At 38.8% G+C, this 23,867-nt stretch overlaps 1 protein-coding gene across 27 annotated transcripts in view; it reads right to left on the reverse strand.

The window, feature by feature from the left end:
• TENM3 (teneurin transmembrane protein 3) overlaps positions 1-23,867 on the reverse strand; it is an 843,796-nt gene that overhangs the window by 386,353 nt on the left and 433,576 nt on the right. For 3 of the 27 annotated variants that reach the window (XM_086889917.1, XM_086889896.1, XM_086889892.1), the window contains exon 1: positions 22,339-22,550. The exons of 15 other annotated variants lie outside the window; for them this stretch is intronic. The gene's annotated coding sequence lies outside the window, so the exon portion shown is untranslated. Of the gene's footprint in view, positions 1-22,338; positions 22,563-23,867 lie in introns of those variants that run through there. 9 more of the 27 variants (XM_086889913.1, XM_086889897.1, XM_086889893.1 and 6 more) reach the window with 6 other exon arrangements.

A 23,867-nucleotide genomic window follows, 5' to 3' on the forward strand; every position in this document is an offset into this window, starting at 1 on the left:
CAATTTCTTAGAAAGTGCCATTCTCTATGCTCTGATTAGTCATAATTTCCTGACCTATAGGCTGATGAAATGATGAGTAGATCAGAGAGAGCCCTTTTATGGAGGAAACACGTAAGATCCTGAACATTTATAATATAGGTGAAATTTAATTTAGAACAACATTACTAGCAAGCAAGATTGTAAACCACTGCTAGGAAAAAATAAGCTGTTTAGAGTGGAAGTGAAAACAGAAGCTCTGCTCCCCATCACTCCACTGCAGCTAATAACATGCCAAACTCCACAATTATCTCTTGCTTTAATGTTGTTCCCATAAGGAAATCCATAGGAAGAGCTGACAGAAGATTCCTTGCCAGGGCAACTTCTTTAGAAATGGCAGCCAACCACATCCAAAAGATAGAAAACACAAGATATTGTTCAAAAAATACTCATTAATCATTATAGTACTCTTTAATATACTCTTAATTTAGCAGTAATAGTTGTGTGTAAATTATTATATATATTACATTTGTTAAAACTGAAGTATTACTATTTTCACACAAACAGCTCCCAGTCATATCTTACAAAAGCTAGGCCTTTAAAAATTAATTTTAAAATAAAAATTAAACTAAAAGTCAAAGCAGCAAATACTAAGCTCATCAAGAAAACAGATATCACTGTGATTTTTTCCAAACCATATAAAAGTCCTGAGTCCAATATAAAACATTTTTATATATTTTCTTAATGCAATGTATAACAAGCATCAGTGAAAACACTGCTTCCATCACTTAAAGATTTACACAGCCTGTAATATGGTTGACTAATAAGATTCTATTATAGCTACTGATTGACTACTTCTAAGAGGGTTTCTTTTTTTTTTCTTGGAATAAGATCAAAATGCTTGCAGATTTCAGATTGCTATTAGACAAAATAATTATATGCTAAACTAATTACAACTAAAGCAAAACCCGACTTACAACTAATTAAATTTTATTGCATGAAAATAAAGCATAGTCCTTATTTAACACCAGGGCACAGCTATAAATGCTTATGAACTCACCAGTCTGTGTACTAGTGCCTAGATCACACTGACAAAGTTGGAATGTGTCATGATTTGGACAGCAAATAGCTCACTTAATAAAGTAATTCATATGCAAGACAATAAAAATCAGATCAACATTCCTAAAATTGTTGCTTCTACTGCTAAGAAGCAATTCTAAATGAGAAATTCTCCATTAACATCCTATTCCATTCCCATGTAGTTCTTCATTGCAGTTTTACAACACGGATCAGGTTTAAATTTCAGGAGTAGATAAGCAACTTACGAGCTTAAGTTCAATTATCAAGGCTTAGAGCTAGATCCTTTTAAAAAGCCTATTCAGACCTAAAAAAATGCTGACAGGCAGCTTCCACTGAATATGAAGTTAGATATTTCCGTTCTAAATCCCATTATTTGACCAGCTACTATAGGGCAACAGTATTTTTAACTTTAGCAGAACATTAGCATGCTTGTACAAGATCAATGCTTTAGCAGAACAGAGCAAAGCAAGATGATGTAGACATCAAGAAGGAAGGAAGGGTGAATATAATCTCAAAGAGCAGAGAAAACAGAGGTTGAAAGAACAGCTGAAACCACCAGACACCAAAGTTAAGCAGGAACAGACTATAGCTTTCTTCTGGTTTTACTGACCCTTTCCAGAATGCTGAAAAAGAATGTTTTCTCTTGTTACTATTACCATGCTATTTTCTGCTGAGTCCGTACCTCTGCTAATTTTTTCCTGCCCTTCTCCCCTTAGGAGCCAAGGGCACTACACCATACTATTGTCTCAGGTGCTCATTGGTCTTTTCACAAAATCCTATAATTTTCAACAAATGTTGCATAATTCAGAGATCTCCTTAATATAAACATTTCATTAAATAATAATAACAAAGCAGCAAATATCCATCAAAAAGATAAAGATGATCTTAAAGGCTCAAAACGTAAAGGCAAACCAAACTGTCATGTGTTCCATGTGTAAAATGGCTGAAACTGTCCACCCCTTCAAGTCATGCATATCTAAAATCAGCTTCCCACTATAAATATCTTTTATTTATATAAATGTTCTAGGCCATGACAAGTATAAAAGCATCTTGCCTTTCCCCCATCATGTAAAATGTCTCATCAGACTGCTCAAACAGAAAACAGAAGGGAACGGGCTAGCATTTAAGCAATTTTATGAACATGATTAACCCTGGTTTGCAAAGGTATCTCTAGTCTTTCCTTCTCTCTCCAAATATCTCATGCTGTAGGGCACTGCTTCTCCTCCCCACCAAGCCACCTGGACTCACACACTATGGAAATCCAATACCTTTGGAATCTTCTCCTGACTCCAAGTTTATTTGAAAGTGACTAACAGGTTCAAAATTATCACAGGGGGACTGATACACATATGGCATGACTGTGTAAACTCTTTCTTTAGAAAACTAAGCAAAAAAACTTGAAAAATTATTCAAATAATTAAAAACAAATAATAAAGCATACAAAAAAAGAAAAAAAGAGTAGATATTTGACGAGCAAAATGTAATATAGAATTAAAAAAAACAAGCAAAAGAATAGGGAAAACAACAAAAATATGAGAAGAAAAGCAATCGCATAAGTGTTTCAGTTACACCTATTCTTCATGCATATGCTTCTCATGTTTTATCACATTTCACTAGAAAAACATGCTGGTTTTATCTGAGCAGAAGAAAGGCATCTAACTATTGAATAAGTAGGGAAGTTAATAAAGCAGATATTCTGAAACAATTTTATGCATCAATGCACTTGCATAACAGTCTTTAAAACATAACCATGATCCCCTCCCTACTGAAGATTTTCATCAGCTTGGTACAACTTAACTTATTTGCAACAGCCAGAAACCACAAGGGGCTTGCTACCTTAACTTCAATTTCCTAAAAAATGTTTACTTTCTTCCAGATGGCAAGATTAAATTACATAAACACTGTCAGCAAGTTGAATCCTCAAATGTATTCATTTCCAACACAGAAGCTTCAAAACCATCTATAATTTTGTTACTGATGTTTGGAAACAGCTGTAGCTGACATGGCTGTGTGTTGTATATGTCAGCATTAAAGGATTAAATGTTCTTAACCCCCGATGGAACAAACCTGCTCTATTAGCAAGACACAGTGTAAGGTATGTCTGAGACCAGTGCTACAACAGGAATGTCTTATTAGTTCACCAATAAACAAAAGAAGTCAAAGATGATGTAGTTGGTCTTTCTCCAGAGAAATGCTGGGGAGAAGGCTGGAATTTAACATATACTGATATTTTTAAATATCACGTGGTTTGTGGGCCATATTAAGTTTACTCTCTAGCTACAAAAAATATTTTTAGATAGTTTTATTTTTATCAATTTCTTAAAATATTTTTAAAATAACGTCATATGATTCTACAATCAGAAAAAAATAAAAGAAGTTTTATGTTCCAGTCTTGTGTAGGTTTATGTAAAAACAATATATACAAATGATGTATCACCTGAGTAAATCCAAGTGTATACTTGTGAACAGTCTTCCTTGGGAAGAGTCCTTGATATGACTGAATGCCCCACGTACATGAGTGAAATCAAAACTGTGCTGATGTCTTCACCTAAGTCAGACAGGCCAAAGGCCAGCAATCAGCTGCAAAGCTGTGTACTTGAGTTTTCTTGTTATAGGACTGAAGAATGGAGCAACAGCTTATGACCAGTAGGAAAAACCCCAAGCATTGTGATAAAGCCAGGAAGGAAAGTACACACACTGTACACACTTTATCCTCACTGAGCACATATAAAAGTCTCAAAGCCCTGTTCTATACACATTCCTGACCCTACTATTTCATGGCATTTTCACATTAAGGTGAGTAGGAGAGGATGTTTAAAAGTAATGTTGCAATTTTCTTGCCTACACTTGTTTAAAAGAACTTCCTTCATAAAAAATGCTGAATCCTAAATTGTCCACACCAATGGGAAGCTTCTTTCCTGCCTGAATGGAAGCAGGGGGAAGTGCCATTGCTGCGGGAAAAAATGGAAAGCAGAATTAAAAACAGCATATGAGCCGCATTATTTCTGGTACCTTATTGAAAATGTTGTGAACCCTTGAAAAAGAATGAGATGATAAATTAGGGCTGCCCCAGACAGTTCAGCACTTCAGTAGATCACATGGAGAGCTTGAAGTAATACCAGAGATATTTTCCCATTGCAGATGACATGGAATTTTTTTCTCTTAAATATTTCCTGAGGTACATTTTAAATTCAACATGTTCTTTCATTAGACTTTCATGTCTTCCCCTTTTCCCTTCATTTTCAACTCAGTTTTGGCTATTGCTAGAAAAACTCTCCTGCTTGTCTGCTTCTACCCTCCACTACCAACCTCTTTCATAGAGCTGTGTGAGGGATGAGTAAGAAATTCATCTTTTTCCCCATTTAAACTCCATAGGCATTGCCAATCCACCTAATTCCAAACCTAAATGAGATTTAAGATTTCATTTCCTCACTTTAACACATGGAAGATCCAGGTTGCTCCTTTTGTCCCATCGATTTAGGGTATGCTTTGGCAGCAGAGACGCTGAAAGCCGTATTCTGGGGCATCGAAATGAACATCGGCGGGAACAGACTGTTCCATCAATTTTGCTACCACTTTCCCACAGATGCAAGCTGTTCAGTGCCCTGCCATTGGGAGAAAGTTGTCCTGTGGCAAAACACTACATACAGTATGATAAAAAAAACCTCCATCTTACTTGAAATTTTAGGGGGTTTTGCACATCTGACATATCACACCCCAATTATAATGCATAGTAACAATTTGGAGGAAGAAACAGAACAGCAAAATGGTGGAACAGGTATCTGTAAAATGATTATTTTTTTCCTGTAAATGTTTACATACTTGCATGCTACATGAATATGCAAAACATTTTCTTAGTGACATAACATTCTAAAAGGAATAGGCTGCTGAATTACAAAGACTAGCTTTGTTTCTTTTCAAATTCAATGTATCCCCATATCTCATGTATTTCTGCAATCTAAGGTAAAAAATTATGTTTGCACAAAGTATTTTGAAACAGAAAAATGTAGACTCTGCAGAAGGCACCGACAACCTGATTTACAAAGAAAACAACATATAAAATGACCCCTGTACCAAAGTTAGAGCAGATGCACAATTGCAAGGTCATTCTCCCATTACTGTTCAGACTAGGTCAGCTTTTGAAGACATATTACTCTGAGCACGCTTGCTGCTGTGACACAGACCTCACAGGCACAAACCTACCTTCGCACCAGACAGCTTAACTAAAATGTCTGTTCTGCTTAGGAAGGACACAGCCTCCTACACCAACACCCCAGTACTTACATATCTGTAATCTGCAATACCAATCTTTTGCTTTATCACATCATCTAGCCAAACACCTCAATTCCTCACATCAGAAGGAAATCTTTTGGTTTCACTAAAATCATGGGGACTGAGCTGCATCATTACAATTCACATGGATGTCAGCAGATTCAATTATCTGGTTCTCAAATTTGGTGAAGTCAGTCTGTAAAGCCATCCAATATAATTGCTTGGCATCAGTACCAGAACAGTGTGACTTCTCCTCCTGCCCACTGCATTTGTTAACCCCACACCAACTGAGCAAGTTTTAATCTCCATCCTGAACACACCCACTCCTTATGCAATAGCAGTAAGGAACTCCAGCTCATGGGAGTTTATTGTGCAGCGCATAAAGCCCCTCTAGGCAAAGTCTAAAACAAGAAATAACAACAACAGATAAACAGGATCACTAGGTATCATGTGTTTTAAAGGAAAGAAGTATTACAATAAAAATTGCAGTAAAGCTAAATGCTAAAAATCTCTCTAGTCAGACAGATGTTTTGTGCCACTTTAAAATAAGAAAGGCTCATGAAAATCAGAAAGCTGCTAAAAATGACACTAGAAAAGTAGAGAAAGTAATAATGATTTAAATCAAATTGGCACTGAGTCAGAGTGGCCTACAAAAGTTAAATTGGAAGAGCCACAAAATAATCTAGCCATCTTTATGGACAGATCAAAGCCAGCCATCTCAGTCCACAAAATGTGGATTGAGCTGACAGTAAAAGAAAGAGAAAGGACATTTCCAAGAACTGAAAGTCAATGTTTTCTTTTCTGGAGGACAATGCATTAATTCCAGAGCCTTCTCAACAAAGACCCACAGACCAAGCAGTAGGCAAAGATGCAGTTTATGATTTACAGTTGATTATGAGCAAATGATTCTCTTTCTAAAGATAGCTTAAAAAAAAATAAATTACTTCCTTAACCTTACTTTTCCAAGTTGATCCAAGGACATTGCATAACTGAAAGCACAGGAAAGGTGAGGGATGAAACATGCTCTCTTTCCAAGTAAATGGTCCTTAATCTCACAAAGCACAGGAGGCTTTGGAGTCTAAATGTTTTACACACTAAATGAGTATGCCTTTTTCATCTCAGTTGTCATCTGAGAACTTTCTAAACATTCAATGAAAACATCACCCGATTGGGAATTTTCTAGAGATGTTTTCCCCTTTTGGAATAATAATCCTGTCTGGTGAGCTGCATCCTCCACCCTGAGACTTCTCAACAGATACAGAGTACAGACCTGAAAGAGGCTGAGCACTGCACACCATCTTCCAGGACCATTCAACCGGGAGCTCAGCCACTTCCATCCAGCCCCTTTCAACCCAGCACAGCTCAGCTCACACTGTTTGAAACCAGGTTAACATTAACTACTCCAGTGTGTAAACTGGTATGGGTAAAAACACATTAGGTCTCAACAATACACACCTAGACTGGAACACCTCTTAGTTTGGATTCACGAGATGAAACAAAAAAATGCCATAATCGTCATTGTCTAGTCTTCTTTGGACTGGTTTGTGAGTGAAACACACTATTCTATGTCATCATCTTTTCTTTCAACACTCCCTTATAGAGAAGTATGGTCAAACTCCAAATGCTGTCAGTATCTTTATCTTTCGAATGCTTCTTTTTCTTGATAACTACCTCACCTCTAAGAAAGCATCAAAACTCTTTTAAGAAGTAACTATACGTATAGAAGTAAGCTTTTGATGCAAAAAGGTAATCCAAGTCATACAAGGTCTTTACCAGGTTATAGGATTTGGTAAAATATGTTCATAATGCTGTTAATGTATATTTTTATACTCTTAAGAAAATGGAATACAGTAATTTTCAACTCATTTTAACTGTAATCTATTACAAATCCGTGACGCCAACTACCTAATAACAGTTCTAATAAAAGATGAACAGTAACATCAAAACAACAGACTTCTATTACCCAAGTTAAAGGACATGAGCATTAGTGTTTAGATATAAAACATTTCTCCTCAATGACTTCTTCATCTTTGATTCTTAGCTTTAAAGGGTAAGGTGCAACTAAGAAAAAAACCCCCAGCAAATCTACATTCAAAAGGCATATTGTACACCATTATGGGAATATTTTTGAGACTACTTAATTTAAGCCCATGTCTGTGCTACCATGTACACTTTAGAACAATCAGTGTTTTCACTGATGGCAGCAGCAAGGAATTGATAGTATTAAAATGTGTGAGCTGCTGAGCCTGTCACCTAAAGTTATTAAAAACATGGTTAGTCAGCACCTTTAACTTCATATAGAACCAGCGAAGTTTTTCAAAGAAATTTAATCACACTGGAACTAGGAAGCAACAGTGGTGATGATTTTCAAACAAAAGGAATGGAGTCAAAACATCTTCCCCTTTGAAACACGGCCATATTTAAGGACAGGCAACTCAAAACCACAGCTTGATACACTTCACTTTATACAGAAGTACAGACTTCCAGAAAACTGTAAGACAAATTAATGCAAAGTCAAAATTATGGGAAAAAAGTCAAAATTAGCCAAAAATGAGCCTATAAAGAACATGATTCCTCCATACCACCTAAGGAAGAATCAGGTTATATGAGAGGCCTTGCTCTAATGTTCTTGTGGTCCTACAAGCAAATTGTCTTACACTGTCTCAGTGCTCAGGTCTGTAAAATAAGGGTAAACTCCAAAGGTTTTATGAAAAGTAATATGCTCCACTGGTAGCTTCTAGACATGAACAACAGAAAAGGGTTTGGAGTGTCAGTTGTATTTCAACCTGTATTGACAGCAGTTCTTACTGTGGGGACAAGCATGCAAGTGATTAGAGGGCAGGCTCAGGTACCCAGACACACAGGAATAATCTGCTGAATTACATCAGAAACACGGTGCGACTTACAGCCTATAAGAAATAAAGATTTTTTTTAATCTATTATATTTAATTTTGGAACTGTTTCCTTTGACACATGATTTTCATTTTATATTTCTTCCCTTTACATGTGTAAAACTAGTGTCATGTGGACCACAATCTGACCCAAAGGCCAAATTGGCAATTGTTTCTCTAGAGAAAAGCAAAAGTGTAATCCAGAAAGGCACGCACACCTTTGGCTTCAGATTTGGGCTAGGAAAGTGGTAATGACCCTTAAAAGCAGATGGTCATGTTTTTCCAGCCTAGTTTTCCAGTATCTATGCATTCATGTTGTAGATACATGTTTTAATACCATATAATCCCTTTTAAAAGTGCATTTCCAGCCCTCTTAGAAATTTCGCATTCCCAGCTTCTGCTACAAATTCCTTCTCCTTGCGTGCCAGCACTACCAACTGCACTGTGGCACCAAGAGACACTTTGCAAGTGGAGTTAGCAAAGACTAACTCAAAAAAAAGGAAAAGGAAAATTAACTTCAGAGGAAAAAATATATATGTGTGTGTATGTGTATATATATGCATCTGTGTCTCCTTAAGACAGATAAATTCTGGCTCAGCCCAAAGGCATACCAACTCTCATGTCAGTACCAGGAATGAAGGAAAAGGACACTTCTGGCAGATTAAAAGAAGCTGTAAGTTTTCCTATTCTCAGATGCATGCCCTAAGCATCAGGCTGCAATGACACACTCCCCCTTCTTTGCCCTTTTCTCATCCAATGAATCTGTTGTTCACGGGTAACAGAACAGCCCCAACAGGAAAAATAAAAGCATCAGCATCATAACCTATAGCTAAGTGATGATGACCTTCTCCAGGAAAAAACAGGAACTGAGTTGTGCTGCCTCCAAACAGCAAGGCTGCACAAGGCATAACCATAAGTCCATCACAGAATGCAGAATTACCTGCTGTCACATTAGCTGGTACTAAAGGGAAGGGTTAAAGTGTGAAAAGCCCTATGATCCCTTTATATATCCATGTCTAGAAAGAGAAATAGGTGGGCAGAAGGAAAAGCTATATAAATAGCTGCATCTCCTCTCTTTCAGGTTTGTTTCTCAGACAAAGCAATCAATTGCAGGTTAGTCTTTCCTTGAAAACTTCAAAAAGCACAAACCACCTATACAGACATTGATAGCACTGACACTACTGACAACACCTGCTATTTCAAAAAACTCAAATACCAACGTACATAGGCTAAAGCAATCAGCCCTGTTACATCCTCTGTAAACAAGTGGCAATTGCCATGACATCCCTCTTGCTGCTGGAGAATTAATGCAATTTGAATACAGAGCAAGGGAGGCATAGCATGACTTATCACAGAATGGCTTGGGTGGGAAGGAAACTTGAAGAGCTTCCAGTTCTAACCCACTTGTCATTGACAGGGACACCTTCCACTAGAACTGGTTGTTCAGAGCTGCATCATCCAGACTGGCCCTAAAGACTTCCAGGGATGGAGCATCCACAACTTCCCTGGGCAATCTGTTCAAGCGCCTTGCCACCCTCACAGTAAAGAATTTCTTCCTATCATCCAGTCTAAACCTACTGTCTTTTAGTTAGAAGCCATTCCTCCTTGTTCTACATGTCACTGTTCTACATTCTCCTTGTCACTACATGCTCTTGTAAAAAGTCCCTCTCCCATTGTCCTGCAAGATGCCTTCACGTACTGGAAGGTGGCAATTAGGTCACCCCAAAGCCTTCTCTTCCCCTGGCTGAACAGTCCCAATTCCCAGCCTTTCACATTTGATCATCTTGGTGGCCCTCCTCTGAACCCAGTATCATTGCTTTTCCTTCCATAAAATGATATGTATGGTACATACATATGGTATAAAAACAACCCCACCAAGCAACCATGTGGTCCTACTATATGAACACACATAAAGTTATTGGAGGGGGAAGAAAAAAGGTAGTCGTGTATTTCAACTTCCTCTCTTTTATTTATGGTTTGTCTTGGTTAGGTTAGCCCCAAAGGTTTTCTGCTGTGATGCTGAGCACAAAACAGAGTGACTCACAGAGAGTAAAACACATGCGTTGCAGACTGATTTCTAGAACCTACTTCTCTCCTGTAGGTGTTTCCAGTTTAATAAGTAAGGAAAATGTAGGTGGTGTGCTACTCCCTTTTTTAAAACTAACTAAAAATGCAGTCCTATCCTCCTTGTATTCCAGCCCTACACCTACACCACTATGCTGTGTCTGTCTGTTGAATTGGGTCAGTGCTACTATCAACCCAGAAAAAAAAAAAAAAAATTATAAAAATTGAAAATTAAACATTCAAAATCCATTTTAACTACACTGCTGCTCTGAATTCAGTATACAGTCAAACTAACAGCTGAGTTTACAACAAGGGAGAGGGCAACAGAGAGGACAGGATGCAAGATGGCAGTTTTTTATTTTTAAAGGATGCACTGACAGCTTATAAAAGCTTAAACTGTTAATCAAACCAACACCTCACTGTTTTTTGAGACAGTTATAAACCACCACAGAGGAGACAAAAGAACAAGCAGCTCCTGCACTTGTCACCCAAAAATTGTATAACCCGTCTCCTGCAAGTTGAAATTGATATCTAGCAGTCATTTTCAGCCATCAGGGAGAAACGTAACGGGGCTGAGTGAAGCAGTCATGTGAATGGCACAGGAGAGCAGGAAGAAGAAATATTAAGACCAAGCTTTAAGAAACCCTGGTACTTTTGATTTGTAGGATATTAAACTAAACTAAATATATTGGTAACGTTATGAGGTGGGGGAAAAAAGTCCACATCTACTGTCTATTTACATTTTTGAAAATATCAGTGAACTAGAACAGTTTTAACAGTTATATGCAGTTAACCCAATTTTGTACATCTTCTCATTTAAAATTGTTTGAATTGCATTTAACAAAAACATTCAAAATACCAGTAGATAGAGTGCTTATCTGTTTATAAGCAAATAATTTATAAAGCTTTTCCCCCTGAAACAATCCATATTAAAAACATGAAACCTTCTACATATTTGAAGCAACATTTGCTTCTAATATGCAGTTCCTGTATGTTAATGTAGAAGCCAAAGTCCTATTTTAACCTGGGGACAATATTCAACCTACAAATCATTGATGAAACAACAGTTTTGAAACATCTATAATGTGATTCCTGTCATAATATTAAAAATATTAATTTAAATTATTATTATTAAAAAAGCAAACCTGAAAATAGTTGCTTTAGTTCCAATCAAAGAAACCCTTAGCTTCGTCACTATTTTTACGTGCTTTCATAGCTGTTGATGCAGTTTTGGTTGAGGCAGCACGTATGAAATGCCGTCTGTTTAGCTTAAATCATTAAACTGAGACTATGCTTAAGGCACCTCAAAGCAGAGCTACTGCAGAAAGTGTCCGGCTTTCAAAGCACTGGGGAGAAGGTCATGACATGCCTTAAAGACCTTCACAAAGATAGCCCGTTTGGGTGCCTAATCTCAGGCAGACAAGATCCCTTATAGGCTGTTTCATTTCTTTTCCTCCACGGAGTGGGTATGACACTGAAGCACAGCAAAGAAGGTCCTGCAAAGAAACCTCCTCTAGGTTTCATTCAGCCTCTTGGGCTCACTGAGCTACAGCCCACACGGGATTGTAAATGGGCTTAACAGCAGTTCAATGCGATACCTGGTGACGTAGCTTTCATTTAGGCTAGATGTAAGCAAAGCCTCTTCACAGGCAAAAAGTGATGGGCTAGTGGGCTTTTTTATTATTTTTTCATTAATATTAAAAAAATTAGTAACTTTAAAATTAAAAAAAATTGCAACTTGTTACTCTTGTATATTCTTTAACCAACCACACAAAAAGAAAACTTTAAAAAACCCCTACAGATTTGATTCTCATAATAAATAAATAAATCAATTAACATCATCCTTAATCCAGTCTCACAATAAAAACCTTAACAAAAAAAGCTGTTAATATGGTTTTCTTGCATGACGTTGCACTTAAACAGCTAGCTATTGTGCACTTGTTATAAATCAGTAAACTTAAATTCTTTCAGGTTAGTAGGGTGTAATAATTAGCAGGTGTATAGACTAAAATGAAGCTAGTTTTTACTTAATATTTAAATTAATTGAATCAAGTTTCTAGTGCAGGAAAACTTACTGCACCTAACAATGATTCTAACATGGAGACTCCTTTTTATGCTTGTCCACTCCCATGAATCCTCTTGTTAATAGGAACAACCTTACACAAGCAGAGTGGAAAAAAAAAAACTTACTCCTACAACAGGTTATAAACACTTACATTTGTTCATTTAAACAGATTAAAACACCAATAAGATTTTACTTCTGAGCCTATTAAACAATTATTTTTGGAAGTGTAGTCAATAGAATCACCATTGGCAGCACTGAATTTAGGTGTGACACCCAAATAGTGAATGCAGAAGGACTGCAAGGAGTGCAACCAAAAGGCTTGGAATCACACAATAGTTTAGGCTGGAAAGGACTTCTGGAGGTCATCTTGTCCAAAACTGTGCTTAAAGCCAGTCTAATTAAATCAGGTCTAGTAACTAGTGCTAGCAACAAGTCTTAACCTTAGGAAGCTGGAAGCAAAGTGCTTAATGGGAATGGTCCCCAGAACAAATACATCTCTGGTCTTAACTGCTAAACCATGCCCAAGAATTGTTTGGGAGTCCCATGAATCTGTACAGATCGAAATGCCATTAAGGAAGCTCTTTGAGAATTAAGCCACACAGATGACGGTGTCCCAGCACGTGGGAAAGTTACAGCGCTGTGTTTAACATGGTAGCACAGGCGTAACCTCACTGTGCCCCCTTTTGGACAAGTGCACTCCTTTGTGTGGCTCAGCAAATAAACAGTTATTGGATTTGCTTGTTCCAAATGCTGGGAGTGGGGGTGAAAATCATCCTAAATACATTTAACAATAAGGTTTGGCTGAGGACTAGAGTGCAGTCAACCCATTCTGTGCTTTATGGGCTCTCCATAAAAACTGAGCAGTTCATCAACTCATTTCTAGTCAAGTATTTACTAAAAAAAGAACACAAAGCAAAGGTAGATTTATACCAAAGGTTACAGGCAGAGTGTGTAATCCCGTATCAAGAAAAAAAAAGAAGAAAACACATGCTGATTATTCTCAGACTTTCCTCTGAAAGCAATGAGACTAAGCCTATAGACCACTGATCACAGGGACAATGCCTATTCACTACACAGTCTCATTGAAGTCCCTGAAACTACCAACTGAACAGATTATTTAGAGGTTTTCAAAACCTGACTCAATACCACCCAATTTCCTATTTCTATCTTAAATTCACATTTAAGAATTCAGAAGATTATCTGAGTTTAAGATAATCTGTATGTCCTATAGCTCCCATGATAAAAATCTAATCCTTGTAATTTACAAATCTTAAGTACTCACAGGTTTTTAAAAAAATTAAATAGTTTTTTATTTTCCACTTTCTTTGAAAAGTAAGGTTTTCAAATGAAAATAAAGATTACTCTACTGGCATTTTAATTCTACCCCAAATAAATAAAAACTGATATAACAATAATTACAGCAAAGCAACCAACAGAAAATTTCGTATCAAATAAGCAAATACAAAATATTCTGCCCTAGATCCTTGAATGAATTTTAATGAGCATCGCCATTTTGATTGAATGAATATTTTATTTTGGACCTCAGGAATTCTACCTCTTGATGACAAAAAAATTATGGAGAGAACACAGGAAACATTCCTACCCACATACTTTTTTTAATTACAGTATTTAAAATCTCAAACAATGTTAAAACACCTTATTTAAAGAGAAAAGCTTATGTATAACCCCCAATACATTACATTTCTAGTACTGATCTGCACTGATTAAGTAAGAGTTGACTTATGCAGCTAATATTAAATTTAGAAATTAAATACATGTCCATATTGTATGCAGCCTAGCTGGAATTCACTAGATTAAACATACTAATTAATTTGGTCATGGTGTGCTTTGTATTATAATTCAGCACTTATTTATGAGGCCCACATATTCAGTTTACTGAATTTAATGTCTGCACTGTTCTTAAACATATGATTAAAAGTGCTAACATTTTATATTAACCCTGTATCACTCCACAATTAACATGAAATTATCAAAAGAATAATAAAAGCAGCTATACATTTTTAAGCTACTTAAAACATTTCCAAATGTAATTATAACTATTTCATGCTAAGTAAGAGTTGATATTTCATTTTCATGCTAAGATACTCTTCACTCAAGAAAGAAACTAAAACCCCAGCTTTTCTAATCACTTTTTACTTCTAGGTTTTCTGTAGAGCACAGTCATTCACAGTTGTATTCCTGAGTAACCATACTTTTAGATAGATTGGATTACCAGGTGGGTCTTTTTTCATACTCTTATCAACACACAAATGATTGAAAAACCTCCTGATAGGTGATAAGCATTTCTGCTCCCAGCACTCACTGAGGTGTCACTGTGGACTTCAAACCCTAAGTTTTTTGACACTGGCCTGTGCTGAAATCATGAACTTCTGCAATTGTCAGACAAATGAGGGGAAAAGGACAAATCCTCCTGTAATTTTGCACTGGATGTTTACCAAGTCAGTCCCGAATGGCCAAAGTACATGCACGCACAGATACACATCTATATTTTTAAAAATCTGCCAGGAAAGCTTTTCATTCATCTGCCGTTAATTTACACCTAACCCAAAGTAGTAATATTGAAGATTAGACAATCCAAAACATGTGTGACTGGATTAAGGATGATGTTAACTGATTTATTTATTTATTGCATTACCAGCAAAGCAAGATATGAAAAATACTTCCCACCATCTATACAATACTAAAGGGCACTTTCCACCTAAATTTTTGATTTTCTAATTAGTTATGGATGAAGGGATATCAAATTTGAGGATTTCACATTTATCAGCTTTATCCAGCAAATGCAACCTAGAACTCCTCAGCACCCTCAATTATCTGTTTATTTGTCTGGACTAAGCTCAATAATTTGCAGTGGTTGAGAATTTCTCCAGTTCCTTCATTACTGTAAAAATTCAACATTTCTGCCTTCCAGCATGGGAACAATAGTGAATAAATGCTAATTTAGTAACTGCTGCCTCAATGTTAAGACTTCCAGTGACTGTCTTTGTTGCTAAAGCAATACACAAACACTCCCAACTTGTAACCAAGATTTCAACCAGCTGATTTGTTGGAATATAGTATCTTCCTTCAGTTCCAGTTGCATAGGTTTGGATGCTGCCACTCAACCTTTTGACATTGAAATCAAGAATCTCTCTTAAAAGGAGTAGGGAGACATCAAATACTTGAATATATTCAGTAGCATGAATAAAGAATGTCTTCCTTTAAAAAATCTGATTTAATAAAATGAATTATTTTCTGCTTTGCCAAGTTTACTAACAGAATAAGAGGTTTTTTCTTTTAATGGAAAAAACCCATCTGAATCATGATGCTTTTGAGAGGCACCAAAGCCTATTCAAACAAGCCATGTATTTTATAAAAGGAAAGAAGTAAACTGCTTATAAAAAAGAAGAGGAAAAAAAGAGTTAAAATGAAATCTAAATTTAAAGTGTTTCATACCTACATGTTGTGACCCAGAAGGTAAATGGCAATGTCTTCACTGGGGTGAGGAGAGCTGTGCTGGTTTGCTTTAGCTGGGCATGCCCTAGCTGCACAAACCTTCACAACAAAACAACTCCACCTACCCCAGCTTTCTATAGGCGTAAACTACAAAAAAGCTGAGGGAAAAATATTAGCAATACAATTTGGTTTTGTTAGAGAACTGTGGTATTTGCTTTTAAAAAGCTGCTTTACACTCATTAGTCTCAAGTATTACATTGTGATATTTAAAAATAAATTAACAATTTGCTGTGGCGAGTAACATTTTATATATTTGTGTTAAAAAGATGTATTATTGCTCCTGTCATTAGATTACAAACTTCTTGAGACAAGTGCTGGTCAGTTTATCTATGCGGAATCCTAAGCATAAAGTTTCTGTAGAATTTCTTTAGAAAGGTCAGACAAATGTTCAAAGGATTATAATGAGAATGGATGAGGCCTTTGAAGGACTATGCAGCCTTTCATTTGCTAATCTAAAGTAACACTTATTAGCAATGATGATTTCTTCAACCACTACATAGTCACCCCTCTCCATGATCCAGTCAAAGTGTATCAAGGACTTCTATGATTTAGGAATCTATTGCTGTATTATATTAAATCATGTGGTGATTAATTTCTTTCCCCCTCCTCTAAAAATTCTCACATGCGACTTTCTATTCAACTCCTGCCAAGAAAAATGTTTTAAATCTGTATTTTACCAATTTTACCCTTGACAGTTTTCTTAAGACACTAAAAATTGTCAAGACTCAAATAAGGAAATAAGACACATTAGTTCCTTTGTAGGTTGGCTTAACCGCTGTCAAGAATACTATTAGAAATTCAATACAATGTTGAAAAATAACACCACCAGCACAACTGATTTCAACACGATGCATTCTAAGTTCCACACCAAGACAGCTTTTACAATAATAACTGCTGCTTTTCTGAATGTTTTTCTATGCTGTTGCAGGAATAATATCTTAAGATTTTTGCAAGCTGCAATTTTACACTTCTGTAATTCAGATGCAAAAGAGATGTGTAAGTATTCACTCATGAAATTTAAAAGTTTATAGAATACAGATTTTAGACCATCATTATAAAATATATTCTCCTTTCTTTTAAAATAAATTACTTGAAAGAGTAAACCAAGTTGGCAAACCTGTTTTGCAGTAAAAATTTCTGCAATCATTCCAGAATTTTGCCAGGGATGGAATGGAGGTATGTTGGGGGAAGAATGAAAAAAGAGGCATAGAGACTCTATTATTATATAATTATAATCCATAGCTAGTGAATGTTAAAATTTTCATTTTAAAGATTTACTAGCAGTGTGATAAAAATATAAAAGCCAGGAAAGTAAACAAAAAACCCCATCTCTTCTCAAGCTGGAAAGTCATTTTCTTCTATACACAAAGATTGAACTTGCGTTCATGAACTCCTACTGTAAAAGTGAATCAAAGTTACTGTACCTTACAGCACGCATTTCAGTTATTAAGAGATTTTAACACAAGGTTCTACTACAGCCTCCCAGATCACTAGCACACGACAATCCAGGTAATTTGCTGATTTTAGTGGATATGCAGAGTATGTTAATCAGTGCTGAATTTAGTACAGCACTTTGCAGTTTCTAGTTTACTGTTTTGCTTTCCATACATCTAGGCACTAATGTTTGCAATTAACTTTTTTTGTAGACACAAACATACACACCAAGTATCAACAACCTCAATCTGTTACAGACTCAAGTTGTAAAATTTAAAATAATTAGGTCACCTAGGCTTGAACTCATATGTTGAATTTCAGTCTAAATTATAAAAGCACGCCTACTTCTTTGCAAGACTCACAACATATATCAGCACAAAACAGTTCCAGACTTAAATTGCTTTTCAACCTTGTGTCATCCAAGCATCAGCTTTGCATAAAATGTATTTTAAAACAACAGTAAATTGCCCATAAGGTGAAAGTGTGGAACACACAGACAGACTTGCATCTAAGAAGGCAATCAGAGATACTGTTCATGTTGTACTCTCCATTTTATTATATGTTTAAGGTATTATTCCCTTCATATTTGTTCAGTAGCAGCTATTTCAGTTACAATATTAAAATGAGCCTGTACAAATAATGTTTATTCCATAAAGCCAGACTGAACTAAAAGGTGAGGAGCACTTAGAGCCTGGTATTCATAAATATTTTGTAATTTTATTACTTCTGATCTGCGTAGGATCAGGAATATTTTTATGCAGTGCTTCAGTTGCAACGTTCTGTTACTGTTTACATGCATATTTGAACTAAAAGACTGATGTAATTAGTCCAATATGAAAACTTTAAAAATGTACTGAATGCAATTAGCACATCTTGCAAGAAACATATAAATAACTATAATTTAGATTTAAATTACTATCCTCATAATAGATGCATACACCTATATCTTCCTAGAATTGTTTAGCATTTTCAGAGGTTTCTCATATTTTATTTTTTTTAATTTGGCCTTTTTAAACTTATTTTTCTCTCACTATTGAGGAAGCATTTTTTTTCCCTAGACTTTAAATGTTTATGCATCACACTAAGCAGTAGTGTGTTCGCCTATTGGTTAAGAATTAAACAGTGGTGAAGCTGAGACCGAAAGGTGCACAGACAGAATGTGCAAATATTTCACTACCTACGGAAACAAGTACAATCCTTGTTACTTTTAAAAGAGAAAAAAATAGCATTGGCATGTCTTTCAATAATTATGCAGGCAATATCCAGTGGGTGTGCACCTTGCATTTAAAAGCCTTCCGAGTTTTGAGTTCAAACGCTAAAGCTGGTCCTCCAAATAATTCAGGAGACATGCATTGTAACAGCACGTAGTGATGCACAAAGACACTGTGCCTCATACTTGTCACTTCAGACTCTCTGTGAAGCCAAATACCACAGTAAGGGACACCATTTAATACTAATATAGCATTTTGGTTTTAGGATTTTTGGAGTTTGTTGGGTTTTTTTCGCTTTAAAAAAAAAAAAAAAAAAAAAACAGCACAGAATTTTTTTCTAACTCCTCTGTCAAGCTTGAGTCAGGCCGCAGAATGGGCACCTGAGTCTCCTGACCCTGTATGCAAACTCCTGGAACCTGTAACACTTGTTTTCTAACAAATCATCTCTGGAGATGGAGCAGGCTTCCTATCAATCACTAACAAGTTAATTTCACATAATAAGGCAGGTTCGGATGCAGACTGATACATTGTGAAATGCTGTATCTAAAATTGATTAGAAGAGCACTCAAAATGAATGCAGCCCTCCAAACCACTTCTTTGCTCAGAAACATTAATCTCACTTATAAGGAGAGCTTCATAATGGTAATGCTTGGTATGAAAAAAGTATGAAATAAATCAGGTTTTATAAGACACAGCAATTAATCAGTTTTAGAACTAAGGCAAGGCTGTTAAAGCGGCACATTTTTACAATGGTAACTTCTTTAAAGCCTGTTACCCACAAAAACCTGAAAGTTTAGGGCTTTCTTTTAATTGCTCAGCTGACAGTGTGAACCCCAACTCTAACTCTGGGTCCCTGAAATATTTTCTACAAGCTAAAACTCTTTGTAAATAATACTACCCTTTTAGAAAGATAAAGCATTTATTTTAAGACACTCTTCAGTCTAAGAAGAATTTCATGCAGGTATCCTGAAAGGACTTACTTAATTTCACTAGTTACCCTGGGGTAAAAAATTAATTTCATCAAACCAAGAATTTTCTAATAAACACACTAAAATGATTTCTGGTAATATTTCTTCTACGTGATACTGCACAAACGTGCAGGTGATAAGCATCACATTATCACTACATTTACTAGAACAGAAAAACCTTACAAGTTTACATGTATTCATTTAATAGAACAGATTCTACAGTAAAGTTATTAAAAGAAAATAATATTATATAGATGTATTATTTGTATTAACAATCTCTAACGTGTAGTACCAGTATAGTTCAAATCAGCCTCTAAATCTTACACAAGCGCAACTTACTTGCGTAACATTTTGAAAAAAATATTTTAAGGTTTTGCTATAATAATTTTGCTCCATAAGAATTTTATGTTCTCTTGTATGCTGACAGAGAGATGAGTTTTCTGTAATAGAAATGCAGCATTAAATACAGTATCACTATAAAAATAAGAGCAGTTCTGACCCGAAGCCTTAGCATCTCTGGTCCTTTAAGTCTGTACAGCCACAATGCCCCTCCACAAACAGCACCTGATCTTCAAGTTGCTGGGCACTCTCAGCTTTTATTGGGCCCAATCCAAAACTGATGCAAGTTAGTGGGAGATTTTGCATCAATCTAGAGGGGCATCAGTCTGCACAATGTTCACTGACTTTAACTGAAGGTAAAGGTTCTGAGTATCTTACTGAGCCAAGCCTATAATCTGCTAATTGTTGGGGCTAGGAGATGACAAAATATACTTTCAGGTTATTATTTAATTTTCTAATATTTTATGGGACTTTTATAAAACAGATGTTTATTAAAGCGGTCATTGTGTGCTCATTTGTAACTTTAAATCTAGTTTCTAGTAATATATCCTTTTAATCTCTTTTTTTCCTTTGAACAGAGAGTAATTACTCCCAGCTCTAAGAGATTTGACTGAAGTACCAGTCTTAAACTGCTAACTGGATTATGAATGTTATTTTGGTTTTTCCTCAAAACATGAAACAAAAGAATCTCAGAAGAGTCAAGTATTTCTTATACCAAACTGCATCTTTTATCTCAGTGTTTGCTCCATTGAACCCCTTTCCATTTTTAATCAGATGTATGCATCTAATATTTCTGTACTGTTGGCTTTCTTTTCTCTCCCCTAATATACTACAGCATTGAAAATAACCCAGCAAGTTCAAAATAGCAAAGCTTCAGAATTGTAAGGTAATACTTTTTCAAACCTGTTATATTTTTCAAAATGTAATTGATACAATTTTCATGTATGTTCATACTTACATAGGGACCCTTCTTCCAGACTATTCTTGTATTATATAAAAGTACAATTCATGAAAATGTTTCCCTGCATACAGTATTAAACTAATCTCCTAGATGTGAGTGCAATAATAATTCTGAATAGCACTTGGATTATTTTAGAAAGGAAGAGCAGTGGTATTTTCAGAGTGTCTTCAAGTGTTTTACAATTAACTTTTCTGTAAGACCATAGACAAACAACATTTATACTTCAATATACTCTTTACTAGATTGAATTTTAGGATCCATACATTCAGGGAATAGCTCTATAACTCTTCAGTGGTATGCCTAAGGAAGTATATATAAAATGCAGGGGTAACAGTCAAATAAAACCAAACAAACATTGAACCAAGGCTTAGCTTAAGAGACACGTGATATTTAGAAAGTACAAAAATAAAACTGTTAAAAGTCTCGTATAAAAATATTTTAAATCTAAATATTTAAACGAGCCTACATCTACATGATACCTTATAGAAACTGCTCGTATTAAAAAACTTCTGTGATCCCATCAAGATGGGAGTTTAGCTATGTAATCTTTTTATGTTCTTTGCTTAAAAGCAACTTCATAACATAAAACTTTCAAGTCCACAGAACAGTGGATCTGCTTACTACATACACGTGAAGAAAACCTCCACCAGACATCAAAAATATTTGGAATTTCGCGGGGGAGACCACCCCTTTCTCTTCCCAAACTACAGTGACATACAATTTCTTTGGTCGTCATGCGTTTTCGCTGCACAGCAATAGTTTTCACTACAGTTTACTAACTAGAGCATTACAGAGGCGAGCCTCAAAAACCCCGTCCTTTAGCAGGAGGGCAGGTAGCAGCTCTGGAGCACGGACCCCCCCGCAGCTGTCACCGCCCGCCGCCGCCTGACAAACGCGCTGCCCGAGGATGCCGGAGCCGGCGGGAGCGCCCCGCACACCCGAGGTAACAAACACCAAGTTCCAAACCCACCACAAACTTGCTCGGACGAGCTTTCGCGTCTCCGCCCGCGCCTCTACGCTCACCGGACAGGAGCGCGGACACTTCCGTTTATCTTCCGAAAGTGAGGATGCCGACTTGGGAAAGCAGCGAAACTGTTGTGGTGCCCGGTCCCACCGCCGCCCCGCCGCCGGGAGCGCGCTCAGCCCCCCCGGGAGCGCGCACACCAGCAGCCCCAGACCCCGCTCCGAGGCCGCCGAGGCCAGCAGCGCTGCTGCCAGATCCAGTCCCCTCCCACCCCCACCCCCCGCTCAGTTTTCCGCCCGGCACCGCGGAGTTTCCACCTTAACTTGCGTCCCCGACCCTTTCCTCCAGCTCCCCCGCGCCCGCGCCCGCGTAGCCCTACCTTGGCGCCCGGGCGCCCCGCGACTCCCGCCCACAGCCCGGCGAAGGTCCCGCCGCCAACGGTGCCGCCGTGGGGGCGCTGGGGAAGGGAGGGACGGAGGGCCGCAGAAACCTCCGCCGGCCCCCGCGCACCAGCCCCAGCCCGGGCGCAGGGTAGCGGCCCCGGCTCCCCGCTGCCGGCCGGACAGCCGCGGGCGCGGAGCGCAGCGCGCCACTTACCGCGGGCACGCCGCGAGCCTCGCCGCCTCCGCGCCCCGGCAGCAGCGCGGGGGAGAGCGGCGCACGCCGGCACTTTGTCAGGCCGGGCGGGCGGGAGCGGAGGGCGGGCGGGAGCGAGGGGAGGGCCGGGGGCCGGGCGGGGGGAGGGCCACGAGTTGCTGCCCGCGCCCCGCGCCGCGGGAGCTTACGCACCCCGCGGAGCTCGCTCTCCCCGCCTCCTCCCCCGCCGGGCGGGCAGGGAGTTTGGCCCCTCTTCTTGCGGGAGGGGAGGGCGAAGGTGCGCGCACAGCGACGCGCCGGGCGGGGGAGGAGCGCGGGGAGGAGCCGCCGCCGCCAGCACCTACTTTCTTCCTAACGTGGGGGACCCGGCCGAGGGCCCCGGTGCTTCCCCGCGCCGCCCCGGGCCGGGCCACGACCCGGCGGGCTGCGGACACTCAGGCCGCTACCCCCCCGGCCCCGCCGCTGGCGTGGAGCGCCGTGGCGCGGCTCCCACGCTGAGCCTAATCAGCGCATCCACGACGCCGGCGGTGATTTAGGGGTCATCCGCGAGCGGCACTTCAGGCTGATGAATGGCTCTTGGCCGCTGTCTGCCCTGATGAGGGTGTCTGCGTGCTCCTGATTGCAAACACTAATGAACTTACACGGCTCCGCTGCGCGTTCCCTCCACCCGGCGGGGCACGAAGCATCCCTCTGCTGCATTTTGTTTTCCGCGGGGACCTATTTATTTTTAGCAGGGGAGGGCAAGAATTTGGGGAAATAATCCGCAGCTCCCCGCAGCAGCGCCCCGCGCCTGGCCGAGCAGAGCCGGCGCCGCGGGCAGCCCGCCCGCCGAGGCTCTTTGGCGCTGCCGGCAGCCCGGGCGCGGCGCGGCCGCCCGGCAAGGCCGGAGGGTGCCGGAGGGGCTCCCCGGCCCGGCAGCCCGCCCCTCGCACGGGCACCCGCAGCCCCCCCGCCCGGCCTTTCCGCCGCACCCCGGCAATTTTCGGAGTTGGGCGGGAGCCGGGTGCCGAGTGACCTGATTACAGCTTAAACATCTGCTTTTAAAGCCATTTCTCCGTGGTGTACAAAGGCGCTTCTGCTTATTTTTCTCCCTGACTCCTCAGCAACCTCTCGGCTCAAAGTAGTAGCTGTAACTTTTCACATACTGAGATGTTACCTACCTACCTATCTAGGACCGCTCTCTTTTTACGCCTTTATCCTTCCCTTTTAAACTCAAAGGCGTTTCGCACACGAGATGCGAAACACCCGGAGAAGTCAGACAGATGAGCAGCTTTGAACGTTTAGCTGGCTAGCCGCTGCAGTACTTTGATTTTCCTAACTTTATCCACCACATCTCTGACTCTGTAATGAAAGATGCACGACTGTGTTATCTTAAACGCTCCCAAGGAAAACCCCTATATTCCTCTGTCCTGAAATAACTGGAAATATCTCCTAACCATGGAAACGTTACTGCAGATGTAACCAACGGGCATTGCGAGGGGGCTGTCTAAGATCAGTCCAGCAGTTTTCTCTCACACGTCCGTGTTTTA

The sequence above is a fragment of the Cyanistes caeruleus genome, chromosome 5, assembly GCF_971803275.1.
Source record: "Cyanistes caeruleus chromosome 5, bCyaCae1.hap1.1, whole genome shotgun sequence".
Taxonomy (NCBI): domain Eukaryota; kingdom Metazoa; phylum Chordata; class Aves; order Passeriformes; family Paridae; genus Cyanistes; species Cyanistes caeruleus.